Genomic DNA, 9,116 nt, shown 5'->3' with positions numbered 1-9,116 from the left:
GCTTTGCCGCTGAGCTAAATCCCCAGCCCCTTAGTGGATTCTTTATGGTTATCAATGAATACATTATTACTTGTGAATAATGATAATTTTACTTGTTAGTTTCAACTTGGATGGTTTTTTCTCTACAACTTTGTAGTGGATTGACAGCTGGTAGTCAACTTATAACCCCCAGCTGAACTGAGTAAGTGTGATGGTGGGTGTGGGAGGCCCACCTGAGGATTGTGGCCAGCAGCAGAAGAGGCAGGCCTGGAAAAGAAGAGTGAGGCTGTTGGGAGCTGAGAGAGGCTGTCGGGAGCTGATAGAAGCTGTAAGGAGCTGTTGGTTGTTTTGGAGGAGCTGGTCATGCTGGCTCTCCTGATGAACTTGGCTGTTTTCATCCTCCAAGGAGCTCAGAACCTTGTTGGGACTGAGAATGACTTTGGTTCACTTTGGGGAAGCTCTGGTCCTCACTTTGAGCATTGCTTCCTGGCTCCAGAGGGGAAGATGGTGCACTGCTCAGTCTCCTGGAGAAGCTTGTGGCATTGGCTTTCCTGATAGGAACTCAGCCATCTTGACCTTCGGAGGAGCTTGGGACCTCACTGTTACTGTGGATGGCTGTGGTACCTTTTGGGGGAGCTGTGCTTCTTACCCTGTGTGTCACTTCCTGGCTCCAGTGCAGATCCCTCAACCTGCTAGCACAGATCCTTCCTCCCGCTGGCACAGATTTCCTAGATTCCACCACTGACCTTTGGGCACTCCCAGTGCAGATCTGTGAAACAGGCCTGCATGAAACATTGTCATGGGCTCTAGGCCTCCAGTTGGATTCGTGGGAGGCATTGTTATGGGTGCTAGATATTCAGCTGGACTCGTGCTGGACATTTCCCTGGGATCCAAGCCCCTCAGCTAGATTCCTTGGTCTTAGAGTGTGGACAGATTTCCTGCACTCTCTTGTACATCATTCTTTGGGAGACTATTATAAGTAATCATATAAAATATGTGTCCTGTATTATATTGTTCTCCCTTGCAGAAATATCCCCCACACCATGACAGACTTTTTTTGCATAAGTCCCCTGAATAAGTACTCTAGTAAAATGTTGAATAGAAAAACAATTCATTTATTTCCAATAGTTTCTAAATTCCTAGAGCTTCCATCTATACAATCAGATCATCTGTACATAGAAACAGATCTGTTTCTTATTTTATATTTTCAATACCTTTTACCCTCTCTACTCAGAACCTGTTATGACATCTAATATATTGTTGAATAAAAATGGGGACAGTGGACACCTTTATCTTGTTGCTGATCTCAGGGAATTTTCAACACTTAAGCCTTGAGGGAAATGTTTGCTGTACCTGTTTTGTGTTTACTTTTTATTAAGTTGAAAACTCTCTCTTATAACCCTAGCTCTATAAAATGTTGTTTAATTATGAAGGTTAGAATCTGTTACAGTTTTTCTGCATCTGTTGAAATGCATATATGATGTTTCTACCATAATACCATATGATATTATTTTGTTAATGCAGTGAATTATACTGATTATTTAATGTTAAACCAAATTCACATTTCTAGAATAAATTCAATTTAATTGTATTGTTTCTAATATTTTATTTAGGATTATTTTGTCTATGTTAGATGAGAGAAATTACCTCTAATATTCTCGAGTATTCCTTTTCTAAAGAAAGCCTAGACATACCTGTCAGAATTTAGTAGCAAGATCATGCTGGCCTTTAAAATAAATCGGGAAGTATTCCTCTTTCTCTATTTTCTGGAAGAAACATTTTAAGTATATTTCTTTTTTTTCTTTTTTTGTTTTTTGTCTTTTTGAGAAAGGGTCTCACTATGCAGTTCAGGCTGGCCTTGAGCTCACTTTGTAGCCCAGACTGGTCTCGAACTCACAATGATTCTCCTGCCTCAGCCTCCCAAGTGCTGGGATTACAGACGTGCGCCACCACTCCTGGCCCCTATTTCATCTTTAAATGTTTGGAAGTGACATCAGCTAAGCCGTGTGTGTGTGTGTGTGTGTGTGTGTGTGTGTGTGTGTGTTAGTAGATTCCATTTTTAGCATATAATATTACTAGCATACTATTTAAATTTTCTATTTCTTTTATGTTCGGTTTTAGGAAATTGTGTTTTTCAAAGAATTTGTTAGCTGGGTGTGATGGCATATGCCTGTAATCCCAGCACTCCAGAGGCTGAGGCAGGAGGATCCTTGTGAATTCGAGGCCAGCATGGGCCACAAAGTGAGCTCAAGCCCAGTCTGAGATCCTGCAAACTGAGATCTTGTCTCAAAAAGATGAAAAAAAAAAAAAGCCCAGAATTTGTCAATTTCACCTATATTTTAAATTCATTGGCACAGAGTTTACTTCTTTCTTTTTAATGTGGTAAGAACTTTATTCATTCCTGACATTTTTGTTCTCTCTTTTACTTGCTAGGGTGTATCAGGTATTTTGGTTTTTGGTGTTTTTGTTGAATTTTGGCTTTTGCTTTTGGGGTGGGGAGTTTTTTGTTCTTTTGAGAGAAGGTTTTGCTATGCAGTTCAGGCTGTCCTAGAACTCGCTATGGAGCCCAGGCTGGTCTTGAACTAGCTGCAATCCTCCCAAGTGCTGGTGTTGCCAGAATGCCAGGGTGGTGTCCCATGGTGACAAAGAATGACACCACGGATGGAGGAGGCAGGGTACAAGAAAATTTATTTTAAAATTGTAAAGGGAAGAAAATAAAAGACATAAACACAAGGAAGTAAAGCTTCCACTAGCCTGGAGGGGGTTCAGAGTGAGATACCCTTGTGTAGAAGTTTTTAAGAGCTGTAGAAGGAAGCTCAACTGCTGTGTAAGCAACACAATCTGTACCCTGTAGGAGACCACATATTTCTTAGGATCCAATCTGTGCAGTGTTCATGCTGTGCCCCAAGCCCGTGCACCCTTGAGCCAACGTCCTGCCTGAACAAGCTCTGGGGAGGTGGGGAGGTCCCAGACAGCTGGAGGACACCTGGCAGATGTTTCTGTAAGATCCCTGGAGGGTCGTGACTCAGCAGCCTCTATTTTGGGCTTGCTGACTCCATTTTGGGGCTGTTGTTCTAGCTGCCTAGTGGAATCCTAACGCCTGTCTCACTAATCTTGTCACACTGGGATTACAGGCATGCACCACCATGCCTGGCTTATCAGTTTTAATAATTATTACAAATTACCAGCTTATGGCTTTGCCAAAGTTGTTTGCCAAAAATTTTCTCTATTATTTGTTTATTATGTCATTCATCTTACTTTTTTATTATTTCCTTCCTTCAACTTTGAGTTCAGTATCCTGTTCTAACTTCTGGAGATAAAATCTTAGATAATTAATTGAAGGCATCTATTTCTTAATACATGGGCTTAAAGATAAAAATTTCCCTCCACATATGATATTAGCTACATCTTGCAAGTCTTGATATGATACAGAATTATTATTCAAAATATTTTCTAATTTCTATTGCAAATTTTATTTTGGCCCTTACAAATGTGTTGCTTAATTTCCAAACATTTGCAGATTTTCTAGTTCTTTTTTTTTTTTTTTTTTTTTTTTTTTTGAGACAGGGTCTCGCTATGTAGCTCAGGCTGGCCTTGAGCTCACTTTGTAGCCCAGGCTGGTCTTGAAATCGCAAGGCTCCTCCTGCCTCAGCCTCCAAGTGCTGGGATTATAGGCGTGCATCACCACGCTCAGCTTTCTAGTTCTTTTTGTTACTATACTGTTTGCTAATGACTGGCACCTTGATTTCCTCACTCAGATCATTAAGACCACCCTAGTCGCACATTTGGAAGATGAGGGAGAGGATTCCGGTTTGAGCAAATCATAAAGGGAGGGCTGGCAGCAGCACCTGTCTGACCAGCACAATAGGCTGTCTGACGGGCAGCAATGGCCTTCTGATAGAGAAAGGCATCAGGGCTGACCGCTCGAGTCTCACCAACAGCCCCCATCCCCGTATTTAACATGACACAGGAGCCCCCAAAAGAACAACATTCTTCTGAGAAGCAAGATAGATGTTTGGAGTCATATTACTACTAAAAATATGTGACCTTAAGTTATTCTCCAAGCTGCTGAAACAGGACATAACTTCTTTTCATTTGATACCGTATTCATCATTTCAGGTTGCATTTGCTATTTAGGAACCATGGATAGAGTTTGGCCTCCCTAACATGGACATAATATCCTTAGCCACTACTTACTCAGCACTTACTCTGTGCTAGACTCCCTTCCAAGCATTTTACCCCTATTGTCTCAAGCAGTCTTCATATTTGCAATAGTTCCCATTCTCAGGGAAGGAAACTAGAGCAATAGAAAGGAAGCTGCCCAGAGTCATTATGGGCAGACGAACGTGGGATTCAGACTCAGCACGTCTGACCCAAGGGCCCGGGCTCTTCCTGCTGCACGACAGCAGCAAATGCTTCTTTGGAGTTTCATACCTAGCAATGACAATTTCAGTACTCTGCACATACACTGCCTCCTCTCACCCCTGCAGCAATCCTGTCAGGTATGTGTCTGTGCTGTTATCTCCTGTCCCTCTGATAGATGGCAAAACACAAGTGTGGAGAGGCTCAGCGCCTTGCTTAAGATCACACGGCTAGGAAGTAGCAGAGCTGAGACTCAAACACGGGTAGTCTGGCTTCAGAGTGGTCGTCACCATCATGACGTAGTACAGCCTCTCCCCCTGCACTGACTTGGGAATGGCAAGTGTCACACATCGGTTCACACATATCATCATGCATCCATCACATGTGAACGTCCTTATAGGTTTGATAATTATGTCCAAAATGATGAGGTATGTATTTGTCTGTGGCACTGGGAATTGAACTCAGGGAACACTGAGCTAGATCCTAAGCCCTTTTTTTATTTTGAGATAGGGTCTCACTGAGTTGCTCAGGGATGGCCTCAAATTTTAAATCCTCCTGCCTCAGCTTCCCAGATAATTGGAAATACAGGTATGTACTACCCTGCATAGCTGTGACATTTACTTCTGAAGGGATGTTTTGCTTATCAGTAACAGCTTCAAATGTTTTTCAAATTTTTAAAACTTTAAACAATTTGTAGAAGTAATCTGCACATAGGAACACTGCACAAATATCAATGCACAAAAATGCACGCCTTACATTATAGTCTTCGTTTGTGCTCTATGACAAAAAGAAATGACTATCACATAGGCAAGATCAGCTACAAGGAAGCTCATTGCTCCTGCAAGTTGGCCTCATGGTGACTTCCAACAGGCAGAAGTACTTTAAGAGAACAAAACAAACAGAAAAACCTTTAAGTTATTGCTACAAACTAAATGTTTCCCCAGTGCCTTTCTAAGACATATGGTGAATTCCCAACTCCCACTTTGGAGACAGGCTTCAAGGAGTTAGTTAGAGCTAGATGAGGGTGTGAGGGCAGGCTCTGGTCTGATGGGGTTAATGTCCCTATCAGAGGAGACCCCAGTCTCCACCAGCACCCCTCTCCTTCTCTGTCAGTCCACCACACAAGGAAATAGGAGAAGGTAGCTGTCTCCAAACCAGGAAGAGAGCCCTCACCAGGAACTGAATTGGCCCACACCCTGATCTTAATCTTCCAGTTTTCAGAGCAGTGAAAAGAAACATTTCTGTTTTTTAAGCTGAGCAGTCAGTGCTACAGTATTTATTACAGCAACCAAAACTGACTGATACAATTGTTTATAAACTAACTTCCAAGTCTCAGGAGATATAAAGGGAACCTGCTACATCACGGAAATTGTGGCTCTGTGTGTACTGAAGATGAGCTTACTTTGTTTTTTTTTTTTCTTTATCAGTTGTGAAACCTAAAAGTAATCACTGATCTCAATGTGCAAAATTTGTTACCCTTAGTAGTCACTGCCCTGTAATATACCAATAAAAGCACCTTCTCAATATTCAGTAAAGCTCAAGTAATTTCACAATAACAAAAGGCCAAAATCCTGTATTCCTACTTCTCTCTCTCTCTGTCTCTAGCCCTAAAACCTTGCAGTTTCAGATATTTTGAGTTTAATGTCAGTAACCGTAAGGCAGGATTTCCTTTGCTCTGCAGGTGTACCATTTGAACACTTTTCATGGAGGTAAGTATAAGAACTAAGGAAAGTACTTTATCCTCATTTTGTGAACAAGATCCATTTAAGCCACAGAGGAGCTATATATTATGCTAAACTGTTGGAATGTTTCTTATCCTAGAACTTCCTTCTTAGCACGTTCTTTACGAAAACATTTTATCACTGTTGAGTGCATGAAAGAATCTTTCATCAGGCCGCTGTCCCCACCAGGCTTATCTCCTCATCTGCGATATATGATTACATGGCAGCACTGAAGCTACAGAAAGTGGAATGTGGTTCCCACCACCAGGGCAGAGCTGCCTTGGGAAAAGACCCTCTTAGCGCAGGCAAGACAGGGCAGTGGCCAGTAGCAAAGGATACACTCCAGGCATGTCTAATTGCATCTACATAGTATGTCTTGTTCTAGATCATCTGAAGTTAGAAACTAAGATTTTCTTCTGGAGCGTTGTTTTATTTATTGGTTTGATGTTTTTTTTTTTTTTTTTTGGCTGTAAATATTGGTTTCAGTGAGAGGTTAAAAGCCTCAAAGGAAAAAGAAAGTAAAACTAAATTAGATATTAATATTATTTCTAATGAGCAAATGTAGTTTATCTGGTGCATTAGTCAGCTTTCTTATCATTCAGACTCAATACAAGACATCCACAATTTTTTTTTGGTTTGTTTGTTTTTGGTTTTTTTTTCCGGTACTGGGAATCAAACTCACGACCTCTCGATTGCCAAGCAGGTGCTGTGCCGCTGAGCTAAATCCCTAGCCCCAGACAACCACAATGTAAAGGAGGAAAAGTTTAATTTAGCTCATGGTTCAGAGATTCAGTCCCTGGTGGGCTGACTCCAAAGCAGAAATGTGTGGCAGAGCGAAGCTGCTTAGTGTGTGGAGGCCTGGAGAGTAGAGCTGGGAAACAGTGCTAGAGAGGAATGGGTGAGGGACGGTATGGTATCCAAGGCCTCCCCTCTATGACCCACCCAGACACACCCATGAACGTGGTGTACTAATCTGCTGGACATTTTGTCATCCAATGAAGTTGACATATCAGGATTAATCATCACACTTCAGGCATTTCAGGTTTTTCATAAATTTAAAAGAACCTTAAAGAAACTTAATTTTCTCCTCCATTTTTGTTTTCATTGTATCTTACATCTCATAAGAGTCTATTAAATGTGATTGTTAGGAAAAAATACACCTTAGGATAGAACTCAGCACAACTAAGACAATGAACACCAAACGCTTTGTAGCTCTAGCCCAAGTCCTAGAAGTCAGCCTCACAGTTCATTTCTACCCAGAGGCAAAGCCAGGATCCATTTCAACATCTGTCTGCTGAGCATTTTCCCCATTTATCTTTCACATTCCTGATTTTTTAAAACCTATCACTACAAGATCTCCAGAAGCAAAACACAGTGGGAAGCGATGGGAACTTAAGAATGTGAGCAAAGCAAGAGTTTCAAAACAAAGCACATGGTTTAAATTCTAGTGGAATGGGGCTGGGGATATAGCTCAGTGGCATAAGCGCCTGCCTGGCAAGCACAAGATCATGAGTTTGACCCCTGGTACTGCAAAAAAAAAAAAAAAAAAAATTCTAGTGGAATGTACAATTCAGTCAAGAAGATTGAGTATATAAATGTAAAAAATTCTTCTAGCATATTTACAATATAATATAAAATTTTTGATGATGTTATGTAACACATGTATAGGTGAATAAGAATTAACTTTTTTTAAATTTCTGGTGTGTTTTACATGTTTTTATAATTATGGCTTTAGTTTTCAAGAAGATAGCATGCCTACGTCTTATACTCTGATTAACTACTACAAAGACCACAATAAGCAATGTATCAACTATTGTAACTGTCCTACTAACCTGCTTTGAAACTTGGTTTCATGTTCATTTTAAGAATTTGGTGCTGCAAGTGGTGGCTCACCCCTGTAATCCCAGCACTCAGAGGCTGAGGCAGAAGGATTGTTGCAAGTTCGAGATCAGCCTGGACTACAAAGTGAGCTCAAGGCCAGCCTGAACTGTACAGCAAGACCCTGTCTCAAAAAGACCAAAAAAAAAAAAAAAAAGAATTAATTTTGGAAAAGTGTCCTTCCCCAATAAATAAGTAAGTGAGCCATGCACTAGAATTTTAAACATTGCAAAGGTTGCAAACTGGCATAAAAGGAGGGAAAGAACATTGTAAGTAAAAATATGTGTGGATAACATATTTCAGAATGTGTTGGAAATTCCTATTTGCTTGAAGATATGTGGATGCTTATAGATTCAATAAATACCTAATAAGCACTTACTATTTTCCATGTTATTTATTCATCCATTTCTATCCTAAGATAAAGCCAGGACCCAATCCAATATCTACCATTCCTTCAACAAATACTTATTTACAGGGCCGGGGATATAGCTCAGCGGCACAAGCACCTGCCTGGCAATCACGAGGTCCTGAGTTCGATTCCCAGTACCCCCCAAAAAATTAATTAAATAAATAAATAAACTTATTTACTACCAATTACGTGTCAGAAACTGGAAATATAATGGTAAACGGGCAAGACAAGGCAATACCTTGAACACACTTGAAATCTAATGGGGTGGATAAAAATGTAAATAAACAATTAGGATAAACCAAGGTGATATATAAGAAATACAGAGGTTACTGAAAATTATTGAAGAGAGTATTAAAGAGCTAAGTTTGGAAGTAATATGGTCATAGTTGTAAATTATAAAATTCATTTCTCGTATTGAAGAAAAAATGAATCACAAAGGAGCGATGGAAAGTCATTTAAAAAGCTAGCGGCTGCCATCCTTATAAGTGAGAAAATATGACAGCGCAGAGAATAGAGAACACAGCAAACTCGGGATGGACTTCAGAAGTAGAAGAACCCCTTAAGTATTTTTTGACTCAAGAAACTTTATTTTTTTAATTAATTACATTTATTGGTCTGTTTTAGGTATATATAATGATCACATTCATCATAGGGAATTTGTACTTCTGTGTGTGATACAACTTGATTCATTTTTTCCCATCCTTCTACCCTCCCTTCACCCGCTCTTCCCCTCTGCATTTACAAAAGCTTTGTTCCCATTTTTTCTT

Source organism: Chinchilla lanigera, unplaced genomic scaffold (genome assembly GCF_000276665.1).
Source record: "Chinchilla lanigera isolate Chin_1 unplaced genomic scaffold, ChiLan1.0 scaffold00005, whole genome shotgun sequence".
NCBI lineage: Eukaryota > Metazoa > Chordata > Mammalia > Rodentia > Chinchillidae > Chinchilla > Chinchilla lanigera.
Note: the sequence above shows the minus strand (reverse complement) of the source record.